This window comes from Macaca fascicularis, chromosome 8, assembly GCF_037993035.2.
Source record: "Macaca fascicularis isolate 582-1 chromosome 8, T2T-MFA8v1.1".
Lineage (NCBI taxonomy): Eukaryota > Metazoa > Chordata > Mammalia > Primates > Cercopithecidae > Macaca > Macaca fascicularis.
Window position 1 is genome coordinate 36,234,054 of NC_088382.1, and position 27,240 is coordinate 36,261,293.

General features: G+C 37.6%; 1 long non-coding RNA gene across 5 annotated transcripts in view; it reads left to right on the top strand.

Moving 5' to 3' along the window:
- Positions 1-27,240, top strand: part of LOC107130592 (uncharacterized) — a 130,779-nt gene that overhangs the window by 54,568 nt on the left and 48,971 nt on the right. For all 5 annotated transcript variants that reach the window (XR_010577239.2, XR_001492900.4, XR_010577240.2 and 2 more), the window contains exon 2: positions 15,064-15,174. This is a non-coding gene — a long non-coding RNA (uncharacterized lncRNA). The remainder of the gene's footprint in view (positions 1-15,063; positions 15,175-27,240) is intronic.

Genomic DNA, 27,240 nt, shown 5'->3' on the forward strand with positions numbered 1-27,240 from the left:
CTTGGTATTTAAGACCTCTCACAGAATAATCTCAACCCACCTCTCCTGTGATTCCATTGCTCCTTTATATGATGCTTTCATTCAGACAGCTGATCTACTCGTTCTTCTCTCTCTCTCTCGCTATGTGTGTATATATATACACACACACATATACATATGTGTATCTATATGTATATGTGTGTATATACACACAATGTCTCATATATATGTGTGTATATGTATATACATATATGTGTGTGCATGTGTTTGTGTGTACAGTGTCTCCTTATTAACAGAGAGTGAAACTCTCCATGTCAGGAACCCTATAAATTTGAAATTCTTGCCTTCTCTCCACCTACCTAATCCAGTGCTACCTTCCAGGCTCAGTTCACCTCCTCATAAATAAAACTTTCTCTGACTAATAAAACAGAAGCTGTCATGCATCCCGAGAGGTGGTGGACATTGAACAATACCTGCTGATGCCTGACCTAGGAAAGTCTTTCCCCTTTCTGGAATTTAGTTATTTTGATTAGTTTGCATTCACAACCCTCCAAATTGTCCAGTTTTTCTAGTTGTTTTTATGAGAACAATGATCTGTGAGAAACTTTGACTTTCTAACTGGAAAAAAAACCTTCTTTTTTCAAGGATTTTTTGGGAGCTTCTGGAAAGCATAGTTAACAAATCAGTGTCAGGTAGGTTTAAAATAAATGTTAAGCTTTGAGCATGTTCTTGTCTACTAACATTGGAAGAAACACGTTTATTCAAGACTGATAAACATGGTTGTGCTGTATCTGCTGATGGTGTTCTTTAGACCTGTAACATGGAATATAGTGGCAGAAAACAAATTGGCCTAATGCAATAGCTTCTAACAAAGTCTGAAATTTTATTATAATTGCAAAGCAGTTGCAGCACAAATCATATTAATGTGTTGTAAGGTCCTCATATCCTCATTTAACTCTACACGATCTCAGCTAAAGCAAGTCTTAAGAGTTGTTAGTATTCATTATTACTTTTTATTGGTAGCAATTCTTTTTCTTTGCTAAGTGTGACATTTTGAATAATGAAACTTGCAAGACCTTGTTTATTAACACTTTGTAAAAGTTCTCATGTAAGGTGATTCCTAGATACCTGCTTCACTCATGCAACTTAAAATTTTTGATTAGGGTAGCATTTCCAAAGAGTGCTTCACAGAATGCTGATTCCCATAGATATCGATAAAAAAGGTTATATAGATAAAAGGTATCTTGGAAATACCATCAAGTGCAATACCTCTCTTGATTTTATCAACCAGTGTTAGCATATGAAGGGATCTGAATAATTATGCAATACTACTTTTTTACTTTGTTCAATTTGGCATTTCTACACACTAAATTAAAAAATTTTTTTTGTTTAATGTCACATCAATAAGTCCTTGAATCTGATGTTTTATGAAATACCCTTTGGAAAATGGCTTTCTAAGAGAGCAATAAGGAAGTTAATAAAAATCATATATGCCAAATTATTTGAATGAATTGAGAGACAGGTAGCTCTGTTGTATACAATTCAGCCTAGAAATCTCAATATCTTTTGCAGAGATTGGAGATGTAATTTAATAGACTTTAAGCTGGGAGTGTTGGGTCCTGCCTGTACTCCCAGCACTTTGAGAGGGTAAGGCAGGAGGATTGTTTGAGGTCAGCAGTTCAAGGCCAACCTGGGCAACAAAGTGAGACCTGTCGCTACAAGAAAAATTTAAAAATTAGCCGGTTGCAGTGGCACACACCTTTAGTCCCAGCTACTCGGGAGGCTGAGGTGGGAGGATCGCTTGAGACCAGCAGTTCAAGGCTGCAGTGATTAACACTTGTGCCACTGCACTCCTGCTGCATGACAGAGCATGACTCTGTCTCAAACAAAAACAAAACTAAAAAGCCGACTTTAGACTATATATGCACTCTCTTGTAAGTACTGTAGTATTTCTGAACACTGTAGAACTTATGAACATGGCAGAACTACCAGCCTTTTCAGAATAAGAAATGACATAATTACATGATGTTACAGACTCTCAGCATTTTTCAAAAAATATTTGAATGACAAGGTGATCCTTCTGGATAGAAACATAACAGTTTCCATGATTTTATTTGTATCTGAAATCATCTATAAATATTTGTGTATATTTCCTAGGGGTTTCTGACCCTATTAGCAAGACTGTATATCTGAAAATATAATCTTAAGTAGAAGCTACTACTTTAGTTTCTGTGAAATTAGGTGAACAAGTCTTACAAGCTAAAGTTTACTTTTAGCCATTATAAATGTCAAATTTTATCCAGTCAAGAGAATCACTGGAGTGTTTCATCTCTGTGAATTCCATACATAATGAAGATCCAACTCCATGATGTCATCCAGGAAATTTCCAATTTTTAGAAACACAGTATAAGAATTATCTCACCTGAGGGTTGATGTTGAATCTTTGAGCACTACTGGATGGTGCTGAAGTTTTCTCTGCCTGGAATTCTTCCCCCGAAACATTCCTCTTGGTTAAATCTTACTCAACCTTGAGGTTTTAATTTAAATTTTTCTTTCTCAGAGAGAACTTAAGTGACCTCCTTCCCTAAAGCAATTCAAATTAGCTCTCTACATTTATCCTGTCTCAGAGTAACCTAGTTTTAATAATTATATATTTATTTAAAATTTTAAATATCTAATGCCTGCCTCTCCCACTAGACTGTGAACTCTACACAGGCAGAGATTTTATCTGATGGATTTTTGCTTTCACCATAGTGTAATCAATGCTAAGAACAGTTTTGGCACATAATAGTTACTCAATAAATATTTGTTGGCAGATGGAAGTGCATGTTCTCTATAGATGGAATAAAAAAATGTCAAATCTGGCTGGGCGCAGTGGCTCACGCCTGTAATTTTAGCACTTTGGGAGGCCAAGGCAAGTGGATTACCTGAGGTCAAGAGTTCGAGACCTGCCTGGCCAATATGGCGAAATGTCATCTCTACTAAAAATACAAAAATTAGCCAGGCGTAGTGGTAGGCACTTGTAATCCCAGCTACTCGGGAGTCTGAGGCAGGAGAATCGCTTGAACCCAGGAGGCAGAGTTTGCAGTGAGCCAAGATTGTGCCATTGCACCCCAGCCTGGGCAACAGAGCAAAAATTCCATCTCAAAAAAAATAAAATAAACAAAAATAAAATAAAAATGTCAAATCTAAAATCGTCAAACACATAGAAACAAAGTAGAATGGTAGTTACTAAGGGTTCGGGGAGTGGGGGGTATGAGGGGATGTTGGTGAAGAGCTACAGAATTTCAATTTTGCAAGATAAATTCTGGAGACTAAGGTACAACAATGTGACTAAAGTTAATAATATTGTATAATATACTTGAAATTTGTTAAGCGGTTAGAGCAGAAGTGTTCTTACCTCACAGGTAACTATGAGGTGATAGATATGTTAATTGGCTTGATTGTAGTGAATGTTTCATAATGTATATGGGTATCAAATCATCAAGTTGAATGTGTTAAATATATACAATTTTAAATTTTCAACCGTACCTCAAGCTTGAAAAATAATTGATGTGTACATGCCACATCCCTCAGTCTCATATATTTTAATCCTAACAAAAACTTGTTTGAATTGCATAGTACAGTTCTGTTCAGAGTCTTCTTTTGCTTCAACATAAAATAAAAGCTATTGATTAACTGCAAATCCCAAGAAACAAATTTGTCATAAAATTTTCCACAAAGTAGTAGCTTAAAGTACAAAAATGGGTTTTACTGTTAGGTCGTGGCATTCAATTACATAACCAAAATATTTTAGAACTATTTGGACTTCTCTTGTTTTATTTTCTTTCAAAAGGCTATTTTCTGTGTCATTACAAAGTATATTAGTTAACAAGAAAATAGTCATGGTGAGATGAACATACATTTTCTGTTACCTTCTACGCCCATAATTTAATTGTGATGGGATAGTCTGTATGCATTTAGGTAAAACTCTGAGGGTCTTTCCCCATAGGAAAGGACTATGTAGATTTTCCTTCAGGGTCATCTTCTCACTTGCTTCCTAAGAGTTTGTAAATGTTAGACCAAATGCTGGTGGCTGTTCAATGCAGCATGGCAGCAGTTATCCAGGTGCTAACATTTGCCTGGAATGCTATAAAAAATAGCGCTACTAATCAGAAGAAATGGAAATACCACTAATTTGTTCCTTAAAGTTAATGGCTGCCTAAGAAATATCCTCATTGTTTTTCCTACAGTGTCTTTCAGAAGCCCATGGTGGGAAGTAATTGTTTTAGTTGGTGCTAAAGATTGGGAAGGTATTCAGGGCATAGCCATATCCAGCTTGTCCTAAATAAATGCAGAAAATGATGTTAGAATGGTGGAAGAGATATTCCATATCTCCTTTTCCTCCCTCCTCTTCATCATGGAACATACTAGATGGAAATACTCATTATGGAGAAAAATTCAACCCCAAGATAAGAGGTTTGTCCTTGTCTGACAGAAAGGGCTATCATGAGAGGGAAAAATGTGTTAACCTTCATCATTTCCTGCAGAAAAAGATGGTGGTAAGTAATGATGGGAGAAATTCTGAGCCCTTCTTTTTCTTCCTCCTCCCCGAACCCACCCCCGCTTCTTCATAGTCCATATAGAAAAAGCTATTGACTGTTCTATAAAATTTTAAATTATCTTCAGGATAAAATATCCTTAACAATTTTTGTATTATTTTTTTTTTGTAGTACACTCTGTGCAAGGCCAAGATAAAATGCAAAACATTTTTTTTTGATGGTTTGGTTCTGTGAAGCTTGAATTGACATAAATTGATTCATGTGAGATAAATTTAAAGGGCTAGACCTCTCTAATGAATAATTAGCTAATCATACAATTTTTACAACTGGAAGTTACCTAATCACGTGTCTTCAGTTTACAAATGAGAATTAAGTCCTTGGCTCTACTCTGAGTACAGCCATAAAAGTTGTTGGCTGCTTCCAAAGACAACTCAAATGACCTCCCATTACCTCCTGTATTAAATGCAAGCCAATGTTAGTACTGGACAGAGATTTAATAGAAGCCAGAAGTATTTCTAAAGTGACTTCTTAGACATTGGCATAGTTACTTCAGAGGCCGCAGTTATTCCTGAGTTGGTATTTCCTATGGATTATTTTATCCATGAGTAGTGATACTTACATTTGAGATCAGCAATGAATAGTGTTAAAACTTATTTAGAGCATCCTTGTAGATAAACCTCACTTAGTAGCCCCTTCAAGTATTAAGATGATCCTCTTTAATTTTTCTCCATTTTGAATATTTTATTAGAATGGTTTCTTTCAAGAGGAAAACAGTGGGTAAAACAGAGAAAGAAGTTGAATTAAAAAGAAAATCTGTCAACAATTATTTAGCACAAATATTCTGTAAAACACTTTAATGCATGTTTTTGCATGCACTAAATGATCTCATTCAGTTCTTTCAGCAACTCTGTGACGTAGAAAATGTATTTTATAGATGAAATAAACTATGTGATGAAAAATGAATGAAGTTAAGTGATGAAGTAACACGCAATTACCATGTGGTTGGTAAATTCAGGTCAGTCTGATTTCAGTGCTCTTTTTGTTGTCACCTTTGAAGCTTGGACTATACTGAGTAAAAAATACGTGAAAATAGTAAATGATACAGACAGAAGTATCTTGAGTAACTGTCTGCAGAAGGGTACTGATGGAATTTAGAGTTAAATGGTAGAACCAGAGAGCTTGGGCAAAGCGCACGTTTTCTTTGTTTATATGCTCAGAAAGTTCTTCATCCAGTTGGAGAAACAAATTGGTTTTTTACTCTCTCTGTGTATGTGTGTGCACACACATGTGTATGTGTGTGCAGCTAGAGTTTGAGAGTTAACATCAACATCCAAGAACCAGCTCATGAATTAAACTTAACTACTTAAGAGCTCAGTTACAGCTCTGGGAGAGAAAATGAGTCTTTCTGAATTGATCCTCAGGTAAAATCTGTCTTTCATGACTGAATATCATATAACTTCACTGGATTACAAGAAATGCACAATAGGTTCTCTCCAATTGGGAAAAAAAATTTTCCATCAAATGTATGGTTCTTGAATAATGATTTAGAACTACAGATTTCCAACTAAAATCTAGCAGTTATATCTATTTAGGATACTTAGATATATAATTAGAATTATGTTTGAGTTTTATGAGAAAATCCCAAAACAAAAAGAGCTATATTAGGAAGAAATTGATTTCTCTCACATGTAAAAGGAATATAAGATCTTCTGCTTCTGGTATAATTCAGCCTTTTTTTATCTTGTATTTCTGCCATACAGAGCTTCTGTGCTCCAGGTCACCTTAAGGTCCAAGATGGCAGCTGAACTTCAGCAATCACATCTACATTCTAGCAATTGAGAAAGAGGATACTTCTGAAAGTTGCACAAATTTCTGTTTACATCCATTTGGTAAAAGCCTAGCCAAAACTCTGTATGTAGATACAAGGCATCCTAGGTAGTACAGTATTTATTTATTTGGGTTGACCATATATTTATCTAACAGGGGTTCTGTTACAGTGGTTCAAGTGGACAACAGATATTGGAGGAAGAATAATAAACACTCTTCCCCACATAGTGGTATGGAAGTTTTGGGGGAAATAAAAATATAAGGCAAAAACTAGCATATATCAGGATTGAGATGGAGATGAATTAAACTTAACTACTGAAGAGTCCAATTACAGCTCTGGGAGAATAATAAAGCTGGGGAGGACTTTAGAGAAATATATGGGAATGAAAGTATAATGAGCATGGATTTGATTCTTCACAAAAGCAAGCAATACTACTTTAATTGTAAATATCAGGAATCATTTATTAGATATAGATGTTTACATAAATGATAAAAGGGAATTCTCTGTGCTGAGGAAAGATGAAAATATAAATAATTTCCCTCATGGAATTTACAATTTGCTTTTGTTGCAATAGTTTTTGGCTGCTGATTTTGCTAGATGCTGTAATAAAACTAAAAAAAAAAATGCATTATAGCTCAAACAAAAGGTTATTTCTAGCTCAGATAAAGCCTAAAATATAGCCCTAGACAAAAGGCTAGCTCATTTCCATGCTGTGATTTGGGGATCCAGGCTCCTTCCATCTTGTGGCCCCACCATCTTCAACTATTGGCCTCTAACCTTAGAATGCTCATGATGTCCACCAAGCTTGCCAAAGGTGGAAAAAGGATGGAGGATCATGTGTCCCAGGGTTTTATGGTCCAGGCCAGGAACTGCTGCATATCACTTCCATTCACATTTCATTAACTAGAACTGTAAAAATAAATAAATAAATAAATAAATAAAATGAAGTGAAAGTTTATCTGTAGGTCCAGGAAGAAGAGGAAATGGGCTCTGTGAAAAAATAACCAATCTCTGATAGAGCCCATCCTTATTGTTTTTAAATAACCTATTTTGTTCTTTTTAGTTTTTAAAATGTTTTATTTGTAATTTTTCTGGGTACTTAGTAGGTGTATATATTTATGGAGTACCTCAGATGTTTTGATACAGTCATGCATGCAATGCGTAAAAATCACATCATGGAAAATAGAGTATTCATCTCCTCAAGCATTTATCCTTTGTGTTACAAACAATACAGTTCTAGTTATTTTAAAATGTACAATTATTGACTATAGTCACCCTGTCGTGCTATCAAATACTAGGTCTTATTCATTCATTCTATTTTTTGTACCTATTAACCCTCCCCATCTCTCCCCAACCCCACCACTACCCTTCCTATCATCTGGTAAGCATCCTTCTACTCTCTGTCTCCATGGGTTCAGTTGTTTTGATTTTTAGGTCCCACTAATAAGTGAGAGAACACGCAATATTTGTCTTTCTGTGCCTGACTTATTTCACTCAACCTAATGACCTCCAGTTCCATTGTGTTGTTGCAAATGATTGAATCTCATTCTTCCTTTTAATGGCTGAATAGTCCTCCATTGTGTATAAATACCACATTTTCTTTATCCATTTACCTGTTCATGGACATTTAGATTGCTTCCAAATCTTGGCTATGGTGAACACAGCTGCAACAAACATGGGAGTGCAGATAGCTCTTTGATATACTGATTTCCTTTTGGGTATATGTCCAGCAGTGTGATTGCTGTATCATATGGTAGCTCTGTTTTTAGTATTTTGAGCAACCTCTAAACTATTCTCTATAGTACTTTTACAGATTTACATTCCCACAGTGTACAAGGGTTGCCTTTTCTTCACATCCTTGCCAGCATTTGTTATTGCCTGAGTTTTGGATGTAAGGTGTCTTAACTGGGATAAGATGATATCTCACTGTAGTTTTGATTTGCATTTCTCTGATCAATGGTATTGAGCACCTTTTCGTATGTCTGACTGCCATTTGTAAATATTCTTTTGAGGAAGGTATTCAGATCTTTTGCCCATTTTAAAATAGGATTATTAGACTTTTTTCCTGTAGAGTTGTTTGAGCTCCTCCTGTATGCTGGTTATTGATCCCTTGTCAGATGGGGAGTTTGCAAATATTTTCTCCCATTCTGTGGGTTTTCTATTAACTTTGTTGATTGCTTCCTTTGCTGTGCAGAAGGTTTTTAACTTGATGTGATCCCATTTGTCCATTTTTGCTGTGTTTGCCTGTGTTTGTGGGCTATTACTCAAGAAATCTTTGCTCAGAGCAATGTCCTGGAGATTTTCCCCAATGTGTACTTGTAGTAGTTTTGTACTTTGAGGTGTTAGATGTAAGTATTTAATAAATTTTCATTTCATTTTTGTCTATGGTGAGAGAGGGGTCTAGTTTCATTCTGCCACACATAGATATCCAGTTTTCCCAATACCATTTATTGAAGAGACTGTGCTTTCCCCAGTGTATGCTCTTGGCTCCTTTGTCAAAAATGAGTTCACCGTAGGTGTGTGAATTTCTTTCTGAGATCTCTATTCTGTTCCATTGGTCTATGTGTCTGTTTTTATGCCAGTACCATGCTGTTTTGGTTACTGTAGCTCTGTAGTCAGCTATCATTTAACGTCAGGTTATGCGATTCCTCTAGTTTTGTTCTTTTCGCTTAGGATAGCTTTGGCTATGCTGGGTCTTTTGTGGTTCTGTGTAAATTTTAGGATTTTTTTTTTCTATTTCTGTGAAGAATGTCCTTGGTATTTTGATAGGGATTACATTGAATCTATAGATTGCTATGGGTAGTATGGACATTTTAACAATATTCTTTCAATCCATACACATGTAATATCTCCATTTTTTGTGTGTCCTTCAATTTCTTTTATCAGTATTTCACAGTTTTCATTATAAAGATCTCTTACTTCCATGGTTAATTTCTAGGTATTTAGTTTTATGTGTGGCTTTTCTTTTTCAGGTTGCTCATATGGGCATATAGAAATGCTATTGATTTTTGTATCCTGCAACTTTACTAAATTTGTTTCTAATAGTTTTTCATGGAGTCTTTAGATGTTTCCAGATATAAGATCATATCATCTGCAAACGACTTGACTTCTTCCTTTCTTATTTGGATGCCCTTTATATCTTTCTCTTATCTGATTGCTCTAGCTAGGATTTCTTGTATTATGTTGAATAACAGTGGGCATCCTTGTTGTGTTCCACATCCTGGAGGAAAGGCTTTCAGTTTATCCTTATTCGGTACAATAGTAGCTGTGGATCTGTCATATACAGCTTTTATTATGTTGATGTATGTTCTTCTATACCCAGTTTTTTTAGGGTTCTTATCATGACTGATGTTAAATTTGATCAAATACTTTTTCAGCATCAATTGAAATGATCATATGGGTTTTGTCCTTAATTCTGTTGATAAGATGTATCACACTGATGTGCATACATTGAACCATCCTTGCATCCCAGGGATAAATACCAGTTGATCATGATACATGATTTTTTTTTTTTTTTTTTTTTTTTTTTTTAGGAAAAAGTTTTACTCTTGTTGCCCAGGCTGGAGTGCAATGGTGTGATCTTGGCTCACCGCAACCTCCACCTCCCAGGTTCAAGTGATTCTACTGCCTCAGCCTCCCAAGTAGCTGGGATTGCAGGCATGCACCACCATGCCCAGCTAACTTGGTATTTTTAGTAGAGATGGGGTTTCTCCATGTCGGTTAGGCTGGTCTCAAACTCCTGACCTCAAGTGATCCACCCACCTCGGTCTCCCAAAGTGCTGGGATTACAGGCATGAGCCACTGTGCCTGGCCAATGAATGATATTTTCAATGTATTATTGAATTTGGTTTGCTATTTTTTTTTTTTTTTTTGAGACAGAGCCTGGCTCTGTCACCCAGGCTGGAGTGCAGTGGTGCAATCTCAGCTCGCTATAACCTCCGCCTCCCAGGTTGGAGCAATTCTCCTGCCTCAGTCTTCTGAGTAGCTGGGACTACAGGCACACACTGCTACACCTGGCTAATTTTTTGTATTTTAGTAGAGATGGGCTTTCACCATGTTGCCCAGGCTGGTCTTGAACTCCTGAGCTCAGGCAATCCACCTGCCTCAGCCTCCCAAAGTGCTGGGATTACAGGCATAAGCCACTGCCCCTGGCTGGGTTTGCTAATATTTTGTTGAGGATTTTTGCATATATTCATTCGAGATACTGACCTGTAGTTTTCTTTTTTTGGTGTGACTTTGTCTGGTTTTGGTATCAGAGTAATAGTGGCCTCATAGAATGAGTTTGGAAGTATTCTTTCCTTCTCTTTTTTGGAATAGCTTAAGTAGGATTAGTATTAATTCTTCTTTAAATATTTGCCAGAAATCAGCAGTGAATCAATTAGGTCCCAGGCTTTTCTTTACCGGAAAACTTTTTATTACAGCTTCATTCTCATTCCTTGTTATTGATCTGTTCAGGTTTTGGTTGTCTTCCTGGTTCAATCATGGTAGGTTGTATGTGTCTAGGAACTGGTCCATTTCTTCTAGATTTTCCAATTTATTGGCATATAGTTGCTTATAGTAGCCACTGATGATCCTTTGAATTTCTGTGGTACCAGCTGTCTCTGATTTTGTTTGGATTTTTTCTTTTTTTTCTTAGTCTGGCTAAAGATTTGTCTACTTTAACTTTTCAAAACCCCAACTTTCTGTTTCATTTATTTCTGCTGTGATTTTATTGTTTGTTTTTCTACTAATTTGTGGTTTGGTTTGCTCTTTTCTAGTCCTTTAAGATACATCACTAGATTGTTAATTTGAAGTTTTTCCCTGTTTTGATACATAGGCACTTAGAAATTTAAACTTTCCTCTTAGTACTGCTTTTGCTGTATCCCATAGACTTTGGTATGTTATATTTCCATTTTCATCTGTTTCAAGACATTTTTCAATTTTCTTAATTTTTTTCATTGACCCACTGGTCATTCAAGAGCATGTTGTTTAATTTCTTTGTAGTTTCAAAAATTCCTCGTTAATTAATTTTTAGTTTTATTCCATTGTGGTCAGAGATGCATGTTATTATTTCCATTTTTGAATGTTTTAAGACTTGTTTTGTGACCTAACCTATGGCCTATCCTTGAGAATGATCCATGTGGTGAGGAAAAGAATGTGTATTCTGTAGCTCTTGGATGAAATATTCTATAAATATATATTATATTTGTTTATTCTGTAGTGCAGATTAACTCTGATGTTTCTTTACTGGTTTTCTCTCTGTTAAATCTGTCCAATGCTGAAAGTGGACTGAAGTCTCAACTATGATTATATTGGGACCTATCACTTTAGCTCTAATAATATTTTCTTTATATATCTGGGAGTTCCAGTATTGGGTGTATATATTTTTAAAATTGTTATATTCTCTTGCTGAATTGACCCCTTTATGATTATATAGTGACCTTCTTTGCCCCTTCTTGTAGTTTTTGTTTTAGAAATCTATTTTGTCTGATATAGGTATAGCTACTCCTGTTCTTTATCAGTTTCCATTGGCATGGGATATCTTTTTCCATCTCTTTATTTTCAGTCTATTTTTGTCTTTATATGTCAAGTGCATTTCTAGTAGGCAAAGGGTTAATGGGCCTTGATTTTTCACCCAATCAGCTACTCTATCTTTTGATTGAAGAGTTTAGTCCGTTTACATTCAATGTTGTTATTGATAAGTAACGACCTACACTGCCATTTTGCTGTTTGTTTTCTGGTTGTTCTGTCATCTTTCTTTCCTTCCTGCCTTCTTTTAATGAAGGTGATTTTCTCTGGTTATATTGATTTAGTTTCTTGCTTTTTATTTTTTGTATATCCATTGTTTGTTTCTTGGGTTGAGGTTTACTGTGAGGCTTGCAAATACTGTCTTATAACCCATTATTTAAAGCTGATAACATTGTTTGCATAAACAAACAAAAAGAAAACTAATACTCTGCACCTTAACTTTTTTAAACTATATTTTATTGTACTTTCTATGTTTTCAAAAGTTGTAGTAGTTACTTTTTATTGGTTCATTGTTTAGTATTTCTACTTAAGAGTAGTTTACACACCACAGTTACAGTGTTATAATACTCTGTTTTTTCTGTAATTAACATTACCAGTGAGTTCTGTACCTTCAAATGATTTCTTATTGCTCATTAATGTTCTTTACTTTCTGATCAACATACTCCCTTTAGCGTTTCTTGTAGGACAGGTCTGGTATTGATGAAATCCCTCAGCTTTGGTCTGTCTGGGAAAGTCTTTACTTCTGCTTCATGTTTGAAGGATAACTTTGCTGGACATACTATTCTAGGGTAAATGGTTTTTTTTTGTTTTTTTTTTTTTTCCTTCAGCACTTTAAATATGTCATACCACTCTCTCCTGGCCTGTAAAGTTTCTACTGAGAAGTCTGCTGCCAGATGTATTGGAGCTCCATTGTATGTTACTTGTATCTTTTCTCTTGCTGCTTTTAGGATCTTTTATTATTAAATAAAATAATCAAACTTGAGGTAGTCTTCTTTGGTGTCCTATAACCTTTTTGTACTTGGATATTAGTTTCATTTTCTAGGTTTGGAAAGTTCTGTTATTATCCCTTTGAATGTGCTTTCTACCCCTATCTCTACCTCCTCTTTATGGACAATAACTGTTCCTCTGAGGCTATTTTCTAGATCCCTGGTAGGTGTGCTTCACTGTTACTCAGTTTTCTTTGGTCTCTTCTATTTTCAAATAGCCTGTCTTCAAGCTCACTAATTCTTTCTCCTGCTTAATTATCCCATTAAAAAATTCTTCAGTATGCCACTTGCTTTTTTCAACTCCAGAATTTCTGCTTGATTTTTAACGATTTCAATCTCTGTTAAATTTATCTGATAGAATTCTGAATTCCCTCTCTGTGTTATCCCAAATTTGAGTTTTCTCAAAACAGCTTTTTTGAATTCTCTGTTTGAAGGGTCACATATCTCTCTTTCTCCAGCATGGGTCCCTAATGCCTTATTTAGTTTATGTTTTCCTAAGTTGTCTTGATACTTGTAGATGTTCATCCGTGTCTAAGCATTGAAGAATTAGGTATTTATTGTAGTCTTCTCAATCTGAGCTTGTTTGTACCCATACTTCTTGGGAAGGCTTTCCATATATTCTAAAGCACTTAGGTGTCATAACCTAAGCTGTATATGCTTTAGGGGGGACCTCAAGCCCAGTAACACTGTAGTTCTTGCAGACTCATAGACATACCATCGATGGTTTTGGACAATATCTAGAAGATTTCTGTGAATTATCAGGCAGAGATTCTTGTTCTCTTCCCTTACTTTCTTCCAAACAGAGTCTTGCTCTCTTTTCTGAGCCACCTGGAGCTGGGAGTAGAGTGGCACAAGCACCCCTGTGACCACCACCAGATCTTGCCCAAGGCCTGATGTAACCATTTCTTGGCTACCACATATATTCACTGAAAGCCCTGGGCTTCTACAATCAGCAGGTGGCAAAGCCAGCCTGGTTTATGTCCTTCATTTCAGGGCAGCAAGTTCCCCCAGGCCCTAAAAAGGTACAGAAGTGCTGTCTAGGAGCCAGGGACTACCTCAGCAAAAACCTCAGGAGTCTACTTGGTATTCTATTGTACTGCAGAGGAGCTGACACTCAAACCACAAGACAGTCCTTCCTACTCTTCCCTCCCCTTTCTAAAGGCAGAGGAGCCTCCCCCCTTGACCATCTCCACCTCACACACACACAGAGTACTGCTGAACTACTTCTGATGTTTCCTCAAGCCCCAAGGGCTGTTCAGTCAGCTTGTGGTAAATGCTGTCTGGTCCGGGACACACCCTTCAGGGGGAGTGGGTTCCCTTCTGGCTCAGGGAAAGTCTAGAAATGCCATCCAAGAGCCAAGTCTTGGAATCGAGGACCCCAAGGGTCTGCTTGGTGCTCTACCCTCCTGTGGCTGAGCTGGTACCTAAGGTGTGAGACAAAGTCCCCTTTACTTTTACCTCTGCTTTTCTCAAGTAGGAGACTTGCCCCATAGCCACCACAGCTGGGAATGTGCTGAGCCTCATCTGAAGCCAGCAAGTCTCAGAGTGTCACCCAAGGCCCCCATTGTAGAACTTGGCCATCACTGCTAGTTTTTCAGGGCACAAGGGCTCTTTAGTTAGCAAGTGATGAATGCTGCCAGGATTGGATCCTCCCATTCAAGGCAGCGGGCTCCCTCTGGTCTAGGATGTGTTTAGAAATGTCTTCTGAGAGCTAGGGCCTGGAAAGGGCACCTCCTGACTCTGACCTGTGTCCTATCCTGCTCTGGCTGAGCTGGTATCCAAGATGTAAGACAGAGTCCTTCCCATTCATCCATCACTTCTTCTCAAGTGGAAGGAAGGGATCTTTTGGAGCTGTGTGCTGTGCAGCCTGGGGTAAGGGGAGAGGTGATACTAGCACTCCCTTAGCCGCCTCTGCTGGTGTCTCAGTATGTCACATGCTCCTCCAGTCCACACTAGGACTCATCTAAATGTTGCAGTCCTTGTGGCCTAGAATGCCTTTCAAGTTTATTTAGGGCCCCAGAGCACTTTAGCTTGTCATGGCAAGGCTTGTGGGAATTCAGGTTATGACCACTAACCTTAGCGATTCCTCTTTGGGTGGAACTGGTTTAAATGCTCCCTCTATGGGTGGGTGTCAGCTAAATTTGGTCTGGTTTTGCTTTCTGCTATAAGAAGGGAGCACTGAGTTCAGTATCTCACAATTGCTGGCCTTTCCCTTCCCCAGGGCACAGAAACTCTCTCCACTGCAGCCGAGGATTGCAGGAGAGGTGGCATCAGTGATTCAAGACTGTTTTTCCTACCTCTTCGGTGTTTCTTTCAGTGATATGAAGTTCAGGTACCGTAAGTGCTCGCCTGATTTTGCTTTTTACAAAGGTGCTTTTTTGGTGTGGATTGTTGTTACATAGCTGTCCTTGCAACGGGGGACAATTGTTACAGCCTTCTATTCTGCCATCTTGTTGCACCCCTTTTATTTTGTCCTTTTCATACATAGAAGAGAACTTCCTGTCAAGGCAGACAACCCAAAACCCCATCCATTGACTATTTTCAGCTCAAAGTCTTGAGTTCCTTGGTTCATGCATAACCCTTTCTTTTAGGTCTGAATGTGACCTGATGTTTTCATGGCTTAGAAACAGGCAGCTATATGTGTCACATGCACATGGCCACTATACAACAATGAAGCCTGGCCAGGATAGCCTCAGTAAAAGCTCCCATTCTGAAAAGGGAAGAATAAGAGAGACACAGCATCCACTGGTTAATAGCAGTTGTAAAATACAGTGGACACACATAGGGAAAGCCTCCTCCAATGTGGGGTACAGAAAATTTCTGGATTAGATCCTGGCTCTGCCCTTTGACTTCTAGAATGTTTTACTGTAATCATTTTATTTCCATGGCTACATCTGAAATGGCCATGGGGAATATGTCTTTTTTTCCCCCTGAGGCTTCCCAGGTCTCAACCTGATTTGAGTTAATAAAGCTTGTAGTTGCCATCCCAGCCCATTTCCTGACTTTTTTTTCCTTATTTTATGGGAAGAAGAGAGAGAGAGACTTTTATTAGTTTTATGCTACTGCTATTTAAAGCTTTTCAGTTATACACAGGTAAACCTAATGCAAACAAAATTAAATGTTTTCTGTTTGAGTCCATTTTTGTCTCGTATTATTACAAAGTCCAACTTTTGATACTGTTTTGTTGTACTATATTTTCCTCATATACCTTGTTTCATTTTTAAACATTTTAATGCCAGTTTTTTAACTAATAAGTTTAGACATTCACATTTATTGGAATAACTGTTGCATTTGGATTTTGCATCATATCTAGTGTATTCTATTCATCCCCAAAGGTCCTGGTCCATTCCTCTACAGTGACAAAAGATATTTCTCCCTCTCCTACTGTAGACACCCATTATCTCTTCTCCTTATGAATAGATTCCCTTTTCTTTGCCTCACACCCTTCTGGCCCACCTTTTATTCCATCTATTCCTGCTGTAACCAGCTGCACACAGTAGTAATTTGATAACATCTCACCTCATCTCCACTGCATAGCAAGTCTTCCCTGCCTTGGTGCTTTCATAAAACCAGGCATGAGTTTATATGCACAGCTTGGGAAGGACAAGAGGCTTCTAAGTTCAGAGGCAACACCTAGCCCATGGGAGATACAAGTGCAGTTATAAAATACCCCCACTTCTGTGCATCAAGAGAAAATGATGCATACATTCTATATGGCTCTTCAGGGTCAGTGGAAATGAACTCTAGGTGCCCACAGCAAGAAAACATCTTATATCAACTTTTTCTCCTTTCCTAAGTCCTCTGCTCCTGTTACATGGAATCACTTAAAGAAAAAAAAAAATACCAACTCATAAGCCCTTGTTTTGAGTGCTGCTCTGCTTTCAAGGGAGAACCCAAGCTAAGACAACATTCTTCATGTGAAATAACCTTCCCATCTTTACCTTCCTCAATGAAGTTGTCTAGATATATTACATTTTTAAAGTATAATTCTATAACTCTCAGAATCGAATGTAGTACTCCAGGTTTCATTTTACCAGAAACACACAATAGGATGCGACTTTTGTTTCTTGTAGTGTGGACAAAACTTTGCTACTTTGTCAGCTATTAAAATTTACCTTAACATTCCCAAATATTTTTTAGATGCTTCAAAATAAAATCTACCTCATCCCTCACCTTTTTGTAATATAAACCTTTTATTTTAGAATAGCTTAGATTTATGTAAAATTGTGCTGGTAGTAAAGAATTTTTACATTAGCATACTACATATATTGCAATGAGTGAATCAATAGTGCATATTATTAACTAAAGTTCACAGTCTACTTAGATGTCCTTGTTGTGTTCCAGAATCCCAAACAGGATACCATGTTATATTTAGTTGTAATGTCTCAGACTTCTCTGGCTATGACAGTTTCTCTGACTTTGTTTTTGATAACTTGAATGTTTGGAGAAGTATTGATCAAGTATTTTGAAGAATACAGAAGTAAAATGCCTGCTATGGTTTGAATGTGTCCCACAGATGTTCATGTTGGGAACTTAATGCAACAGTGACGGGAGGTGGGGCCTAATAAAAGGTAATTGGTTCATGAGAATTCTGCCCTCATGAATTAATATCATTATCATGGGAGTAGATGGTAAGAGTAGGTTATTATACAGCAAGTTGGGCCTCTTGTGCCCATTTCTCATGCTCTCTTCCACCTTCTGCCTTTCCCCATGGGATAACTCTCACAAGGTGCTGGTTCCACAGTCCTGGTCTTCCTAGTCTCCAGAACCCTGAGCCAAATAAACTTCTACTTTTACTAATTTACTTACTCTGTGGTAACCTGTTATAGCAATAGAGAATGGACTAAGACAGTGCCATTCTCAGCTCATCATGCCAGGATACATACTAAGATTCTTATACTATATACCCTTTGGAAGAAAGTCACTATGCATAGCTTGACTGAGGAGTTATGATGCACTTTTTGAGGGTGGAGAATCTACATAAATGATTTGGAATTCTTCAACACAGGATATTTCCCTTCTTGTTATTAATTAATTCAACCATTTATTTATAGCAGTATGAACCTATTTATTTTATACATTAGGTTATAATCCAGCATTTATGTTGTTGCTCAAATTTGTCCAGCTTTGGCCACTGGGAGCTCTTCCAGTTAGTACCAGTGTCTTTTTGACATATCCTCTTCCTAATAGTTTGATTTTACTTTCTCATTACTATAACCAACTACTTCTTAACAGGGAAAGCCTGTATTTCATATTAAGTTCTGTTCTCTTGGCTTTAGTTCATTATTTGAATATGCTGAAATGAATGGACTCTTCTTTCAATTTTTCTTTTAATTATCTTTCCACATTTTGGTTCGTCAGCAAATTTGATGTGTCCTCTGTGTCTATATAAATGCTCTAAATAAGACAGGAGCCCTGTGGCCTTCTACTAAAGACCCCCACCCTCTAACTTTCCTCCAGCCTGATCCTGAAGACTTAATTAGAACTTGTATGGTACCTTATTCACTCAGATAAAAGTGAATATTATCTTCTAGCTCACATTTTATCCTCTTATCCACAAGAAAAAAAAAGAACAGGAAGTCTAATGGGAAAGTTTCATGTGGAGAATAATAATTATGAGGTAGTTCACTGTTCAGAAGTGAAAGGAGAATGTAGTTTAGTGGGAGGAGAGGCTCTGGAATTTTATCATTTTAAGGAAGGAAGCAGTTATCAGATTTGGAGGGCAAAACGTACAGAATGAAAGATGAATTGAAGTAACTTCCAATTCTCCACACAGACTGTGTGACATCGAACCAGAAGAGAAAGGGCACAAAAACGTTTCAGGGTCACATTCGTTTCCATGATGGTATGGAGGAGGAGGAGAAGAAAAGAATCATGCTTGGAAGTGGCAGATAACAAGAACACTGACCACAGTAGATAGACGCATGTGTGTGCAGTTTAAAAATAAGTGAATACTGCAAGGCCTTCGCATCCAAAAACCTCCAATGACTTCAATTTTAGCTTCTACTTACCATGTTTTCTGATGCTTCTGAAGTAGCCACTGCATAGAGAGAAACAGTGCTTCTTAAAAGTAAACCTATGCTCCTGGCTTAGCCCATTATTAAGAAGAAAGTGAGTTTGGGGGAATGCTTCTTCAGAGAAAAGCCAGCAAATTGAATCTGTAGCCTGAGACGATTCCAGAATAATTTCTGAGAATACATATTCAAGCCTGATCATTTTTCATGTGTGTTCATTCAGCACTGCCAACCATAGAACACCTGTTCCTTGCAAGACCTTGTGTTTGTCTTAATTCTCCTAAAAACCCAATGGGATAGGTGTGATTATTTTCACTTACCGATATGGAACCAAGTGTCAGAAAGGTGCCTCATGTCTGGTGACAGCAGCAAGAACACTCACGTTGTTCTTTTATGGCAGTTCTCTGGCTACCTCAAAGATGTTGAACAACTATTAACATAGGATGGAAGATTTTGTCTCAGCAATGGAGGTATTTACCTCTCTGAATACAGAAAAATATAAAAATGAAATTTTGGACTTCATAACTGTTTCACTTCAGATATATTAGGTTTTGACAAAGTAACTTTTTACTCTTATTGCTACCTGTGAATCTGACTCCACCATACTTGGTTATGCAGCTGAGCTTTTAGAAGTCATCGCTAGGTAAATATGTTATTGAGAGTCACAATCTTTTACCTGACCCCTCAAAAAAAAATTCCAACTTGGAACTTTTATCAAAAGAACTGAGTTAAGAGGAGATTGATACTACTTCCTAGAAGCTCAGACTTAAAATTAACTGTTTTGCCGAAGGCGAGGAACATTTATTTAATCTTGAGTAGGCCAGAAAACTCCAAGTTCATTCTCCGGGCAGCATTTTTCTTCCTTTTTGCTCCTGCTTCCTCCATAAGCTATACTTATATCCTCACAGCTCTAGGTGATATTTCAATCTTTCATCAATAACAGACTGATTTGCGGTTATTGAAAAAAGTTCATAGGCGGCATATAACATCAGATCTTATTCTCAGTAAATTTTCTCAGAGGAGATTTTGTGTGTTCTTCTTCCTCGCACCTGCCAGGAAATATTTACCTGACCAGTAATACTTTGAGGTCCTGACTGATTAACATGCTGGTAGAAACCTTGAGGAAATCAGTGTTCCTGAAAGTTTTCGTTAGCACATTCTTGGAAGATAGCATTCTTCGGTCTGCAGTCTGATTTTTCTCCAGTCTCAGCAGTCTCCTGGCATGGGGCCACTGTAAACTGGAACGTCTTTTGTTTTCTCAACCTCAGAGAAAGTTGATGGGTTTAATTGTTACTACATCTCTTAGAGAATGGTCTAATTTATTGACAGTTGATGCAGATATGTATCCAAGGCAATGATCTCAGGAAAATTATTTTAATCTATGCTAGCCTGTTAGCATAGCGCTCTTGAGTCCTAAGTGATGACATCATAACTCACCTTGCAAAGCAAGAATATGAAGGAAGGCAAAAAATGATTTTAGGGATCTTGGAAATGTTAGTACAAACTAAATTAGACTCTCTAGGTATGAGAACAGGGGGTGTTCATCTCTCAAATCACCTCAGAAATAAAGAAGAAATGTGAATATTGAAGCTCCTAACCCATGTAATGCCTGAAGTTAACACTTGGGAATCTCTTCAGTAGTCCCTGGGCAGACCAAAGCTCTTCTTCCTCTCTGTGGGGATTTGAGTAATTGGTTCCATTAATCAGCATTTTTCTGGCTCACGGTGCATGGTGTCGTGTTTGGAGTCCTATCCCTTGTCATCATCTTATTGCAATGCAGAAGCTTAGCTATTGGTGGTTTGTGTCATGCCCTTCCAATTAGATTCAGCAATATTGTTTGGCAGTATTCTAGAAGCTGGTTTTAAATCCTTCTAGGTCCTGGAAGGATTTAAAACCAACTTCTAGAATCTGGAAATACAGACCCTGGTTTATTTCTCTCCTCCTTTATCTTCTGTAACTCACAATATTCCCCCTTTTAAAATTCACTCCATCGTCCATAGCCCTAGGAGGATAATATCTTCTTTTTGTGCTTTTTTTAAAGAGCTGACTACTGGGAAGAAACCCAGGACTTTTTTTAAGCCTTTTGTAAGAAACTTGAGATCCTTGTCCCATGGTGAAGAACATGGGACCAGGGATGGGGACCAGAGTAGGGATTCCAAAGGGAGGGGATTCTCTTGCCCAGATTGCAGGGTCATAGATCTAGTAAGGAAGAATGTATCTCCTCTAGAGATTAGAAAAATCCGTTAGCCCTGAATTTCTCATTAACTAGGATATGTTTGTGTTCTGAGCTGGGTAATCAACATGGACACACATACATCTGTCTGCTTTGGTGAACTTTTACAAGAAAGAAAATTAGTGTTCTACTAGTCTGTAAGTCTGGGCTTCTGCTTTTGGACTGGGTATGAAATCAAGGTTTAGTATGTGCCTTGTAGAAGTCTGAACCCCCCAGTGGCTACTATCAACTGCTGTATGACTTCAGAAAGTAGATATGGCAAGGGTGAGAAGCAAACACTAAGATAGCATCTTGACATTGTACAGCAATAGATGTCATTGCTAGGTTTTCCAGAACTTTTTTTTTTAGTAGGAAAGATAGGCATTTCACAGGTAGAAGAAAATGTCAATAAACACATTGAGTCAGGTTATTGAACTTTTCAGAAACATGAAAATAGGCTGTTCATACAAAGGTACAAGTTTGTTTGTGAATAACTTTCATTTTTATAGCCATCATACATTTCCACATTGTCAATTTGTTATTTCCAAAAAATGAAGTTGGCTTATTTTTAAAAAATTTTCAAAGGACAGCCCCATTTTCATGTCATAATCCATTTTGTAAAAACTCTTTTAAAAGGATTATAGATTCACAGGAAATTGCAAAAATAGTAGACATTCTTTAGCAAAGTTTGGAGCTAGAGCTGGCTCAAAGTGGTCAGGTTATAATGAAATCTGGGCAATTTCCCCCAGTGGTAACCTAAGCTATGTTACATAAGATTATAGCAAAACCAGAAAACTGACAGTGACACCATTCTTGTACTGTGTTCAGATCTTACCGTTTTTACCTGCGCTCACTCATGTGTGTGGCTACGTGTGTCTATAGTTTTATGCACTTTTGTCATGTATAGATTCATAGCCACCACTACAAGATAGAGAACTAGTTGATCATGACATATTTCTCATGTTACCTTTTATAGTCACATGTACTTCCCTCTACCCATCTCTAATCTGTATTCAATCTCTATAATCTTGTCACTTTGAGATTTTGTAAATAGAATCATATAACCTTTTGAGATTGCTTTTTTTCACTCACAATTGCCTTGAGGTCTATTCAAGCTGTAGTTTTTCCTTTTTATTGCTGAACAGGATTTCATGGTATGGGTATTCCAGTTTGTGTAACCATCCATTGAAGGACATCTCGGTTTCCCCCAAGCCCCAGTTTTTGGCTATTGCAAATCAAGCTGCTCTAAACATTTGTAAATAGATTTTGGTGTAGAGATAAGTTTTCATTTCCTTGAGATAAATACCCAGGTGTGTGATTGCTGAATCATATGGTTGGTGTATGTTTAAGAAACTACCAAACTAGAGTAGATGCACAGTTTTACATTCTCGCCAGGGGCGTATACAGGATCCTCTTTCTCTGCATCCTTGCCAACATTCAGTACTATCACTGTTTTCATTTTGGCTGTTTTAATAGGTGCATGGTCGTCCTCACTTTTAATTTAATTTTTATTTTAGGTTTAGGGGTACATGTGAAGGTTTGTTACAGAGGTCAACATGTGTCACAGGGGTTAGTTGTACATAGTATTTCTTTTCTGCTCCTCTTCTTCCCCGCTCAAGTGGACCCCAGTGTCTGTTATTTCTTCTTTGTGTTCATATCATGTACCTCCCACTTATAAGTGAGAAAACGCAGTATTTGGTTTTCTGTTCTTGTGTTAGTTTGCTAAGAACAATAGCCTCCAGCTCTATCCACATTCCCACAAAAGACATGATCTCATTCTCTATGGCTGCATACTATTCCATGGTGTATATGTACCACATTTTCTTGATTCAATTTGTCGGTGATGAACATTTAGGTTGATTCCATGTCTTTGCTATTGTAAAAAGTGCTGCAATGAACATTCGTGTGCCTGTGTCTTCATGGTAGAATGATTTATATTCATCCCCAATTATAAATACCGTAAAATATCATTTTTTTTTTTTTGCCATCAAAAACAGCTGCTCCAAGAGAAAAGGTAGGTTAGCTCTGTGGACCATACATACAAGAACAGTTGCATGGTTCATGTCCTGATTTGCATGTGATTCAATAATTTAGCTAAATCCTGTGAAGTTAAATGTCCAAGAATGATACAGATATTATGCAGCAAATTTTGACTGGGATAATTAAGTTTCTTAGTAAATACATTTTTCTCTGGCAAAGTCAAAAAACTTGCCAATTACTACACTAATTGTGTTGAGTTCAGAGGTGATTATACTGAAAAATCACCCTGGGGGTTATATAGAAATTTAACATACTATCTTCTGACTTTTGTGTTTGCTTCTTTGGTTAGTATTTGAACATTCCAATCTACCTTTTCTCAGTGTGTTTGAGAACACTAAAGTATAGAAGGGAGGGTTCTGTTCACTTCCCTATGGAGAGCTAATTATGTAGATTACACTCCCTGGATTCCAATTATTACAGATGACATCATTCTTTCACTTCCTGGGTCAAGGTAGAGTGGGGTTCATTTGCCTAGATGCCAACATCTGTCCTCCTCCCTAATGGAATTCAAGGGGTCAGCTCCCCTTGTTGTGTAGCATTAGAAGTAAGAGGCATTCTTTTTCCTGATTCTGTTTTGCTGTCACATCAGATCCCTGAGAACATGAGAGGCTTTGAATTCAATACTGAAAAATTCCCCTCAAATATATGATGTCCAACTGAAATCCCTGGAGCCATATTTTAGCTTTTATGCATTTCAATTATGAGGAAGAGTCAGCTGAATAGTATGAATACAACATAAATAAATTTATAAAGAGAAAGAGCCTGTTGAGAAGAGGAAAGAAATACAGATCTCAATCACTTTAAACTATCACCTATAAAAGTGTTTTTAAAAAAAACTGTAAATCATAAATGCCTCCATTTATAATTGCTCATTTGCAAGGAGGAAGAAAAAAATCAGAGAGGAATGTCTAGGGTAGAAAATCAGTGGAAAGAAACTCTCCCGTATGTTCTCCCTAATGTGTCACATGTGCAATGTTAGCTATTTAAAACGCCCTGTCTTTTGAGGAAGAACATACAGAAACATTGCTTTTTCCAGAAACCATATTGGTGAAAGTGTTTTGATGGAAACCAACCTCGGGAAATGTTTTCTTCTGCCTTTGTCAGCCTAATGGGAGTGGTGAAGTTGTTAAAAAAAAAAAAAATCAAAACTTGATGTTGCCTCCTGGTAAGTTTAAACAGTTGTCTTTTTAGGCACAGGTCAGGAAGTTATTTCAGATTCAGAGTGGTGTGTGGCATGTTCTTTCTACCCAACTTTTATCAAAGAACACAGTTCAGAGGGCATCAGAATTACAATTAAAACAGTCTCAGAGGAAGACAAAACAAGGCTAGCTTCAATAAGTAAAAACAATGGAAAAGGAATCCCAATGACTGATGTTTATCTTGCTTCTAAGATTCCTTATGAAATAGTGGGAGAAATCTTAGGACTCTTTTTTTCTTCTCTTCTCCCAGGCAGTTATCAAGACTTCATTTTGTATTGCCCCAGAATCTCTTCCCTCTCTTATTGACACATCATCTGCTAGTATTTCACAATTTTTTCTAGATTCATACAGAATAGGTTTGGTCTTGAGCCCTATTTTGCCTTTGCTATCATTTTTCTCATTCTGGGGCCTCTACTATTTAAAGCCTTATATTATATGCTGATAACTTCTGATCATTTGAATAACTTAATATAGCCAGAGTCCCTAAATTTCATTCATCATGTCTTGAGAGAAAACCAATACTCCTATCTCTACTTCCAGAGCAGGGATTATCCCCAAATCATGTGACTTCCTAATAACCACTAAAATGGAAGATTTTAAACACTTAGTTGCTAAATATTCTTAGTCACTAGACTTGTCCTCTAATAAACTTAGACTGGTACATGAAGAATCTTCCCCTCAATCTGACAGATGGTCAGATGCAAAGGCCTTAGTCAAGACTGTAAGCACTGAATTGCACTTGTTCTCTATCACCTTTTCTAGGTTTGTGCTGAAATGTTTAAAAAACTGTTTAAGAGTATTTTACTCAAAAAATACTCGTGGATTTATTTGTCTCAAAAAATAACAATAATAGTGTCTCACTCTGTCACCCAAGCTGGAGTGTAGTGGCACAATCTTGGCTCACTGCCTCTCTGGCCTCAGCCTCCTGATTGACTGGGACTACAGGCACAGGCCACCATGTTTTCATATTTTATTTTTAGCAGAGATGGGCTTTCACCATGTTGGCCGGGCTGGTCTCAAACTCCTGACCTCAAGTGATCACCCACCTCAGCCTCCCAAAGTATGAAGGAGTGGATTTAGATACTCAGAAAAGTTGAAAGGAAATGCTACTTTCTCCATTGTGTCCAGATCAATCCTTCCTTATTCTTTCTCCACCTGTTGGCCACTACTTGGCTATTCGATTTTGCACCAGGCTATTTTCTTGTTTCAGCCTAGACCCAATGGACCATCCCTTCAATGTCTTTCCTGTAAACCTGCACAGCCACTTACAACTCTGGTCAAGTCAACCACCTGCCGTCTCTGACTTAAATACCTGAACTGTCGAACCCTGTTGGTGCAAATTCACACAGTCGAAGGCACCAGAATGTACCTTCTGAACTCTGGCTGTACATTAACTGAGGAGCTTTGAGGAAAAAAAGTAGATATCTAGATGTATCTATATCTCTTCCCAGAACAATTAAATCAGCATCTTTCAGGGGAGAAACTAGGAATGTGTATTCTTTCAAAGTTCCTAAGTGACTCTACTGTGAAGGAGGGATTGAGAATCTGAAATTACACATCTGTGGTTTCCAGTCTCAGCTGGGTCCTTATTTTCATTTCCTTCTCTTCTGTTCTATTCTCTTTTAGCTGTTGACCCTTGACTTTCACCTTTCACTTCCTTTAAATAATTGCCATTGGGAAGAAATTCCAGCTTCTCCTTGCTTTCATCCAGACCCTGCCGGCATACATCTGTTTCATCCCTAATCTTTACCTTTCAAATCAAAGCAACAGAAAAATAGTTTTCCGTTTTAATCTCCCATCTTTACACCCATCTCCCACGTTTTCACTCTATTTCCTCCATCTTCTATATCTATCCTTGAAGTTCTTTCCTTTAACATTTAAATATTGCTTTGTGCAGTGGCTCACACCTGTAATTGCAGCACTTTAGAAGGCCAAGGTGAGAGAATCACTTGAGTCCAGATGTTCTAGGCCAGCCTGGGCAACATAGCCAGACCACACCTCTAGCTGGGCCTGGTGGCACATGTCTGTAGTCCAAGCTACTTGTGAAGCTGAAATGGAAGGACTTCTGGAGTCCGAGACTGCAGGGAGCTATGATCACATCACTGCACTCCAGCCTGTATGATGGAGTGAGATCCTGTTTCTAATTAAAAGAAAACATTTAAACCTGTTCAAATTGTTACCACCTTTAAAATACTGTCTCACCTATGCCTTGGCCTCTTCCTTTACCAAATTTATTAAACAGCAATCTAAGCTTTCTCCATTTTATCACATTATACTTACTTTTCAAACTACTGAAAATCTAGTTTCCACCCATCTGTGTGATTAAATATTCTCACTGTGCCAATGATTATTTGTTATTAAATCCAAAGGATGTTTTCTAGGCTTATCTTTTTTGAACTCTTGATAGCATTCGATTCTGCTCATTCATCAGGGTTTTCTGATTTTCTCTTTTGCATTGGTTTCTTGACACATTTTCCTTTGTGGCTTCTTCTGCCCTGGTCCTTGGTTCTCTCCTTTTTTTTTTTCTCAACACATTTTCCCTTTGTAGGTTCTATGTAAATCCCATGTCTCCAATTACTACTTACATGTGGATGACTCCCAAGTCACATGTGCATCTCAGAATTCTCTCCTGAGCTCCTGAAAAGCTCCATTTGGTCAAGAGCATGGTAGCTAAGAATTTGACCCCTCCAAAGTCTACTTTTTCTCTATTTCCTAACTAAGCAAATGGCTGGCCCCTATCTAGCTGGAGAACCCAAAAACAGAGTCATGTGATTCCACCTCTTGATGTCCTCAGAATCTAATCCCTATGTTGTATTTCCACTGCCATAGATTAGGCTCCCCACATTTCTTGTCTAGCTTACAGGTAGAGGAGCATAGTGAACTTCTGACTTCAGCCTGGCCCGTGTCTAATGTTGTCTATACGCTCCATCTCT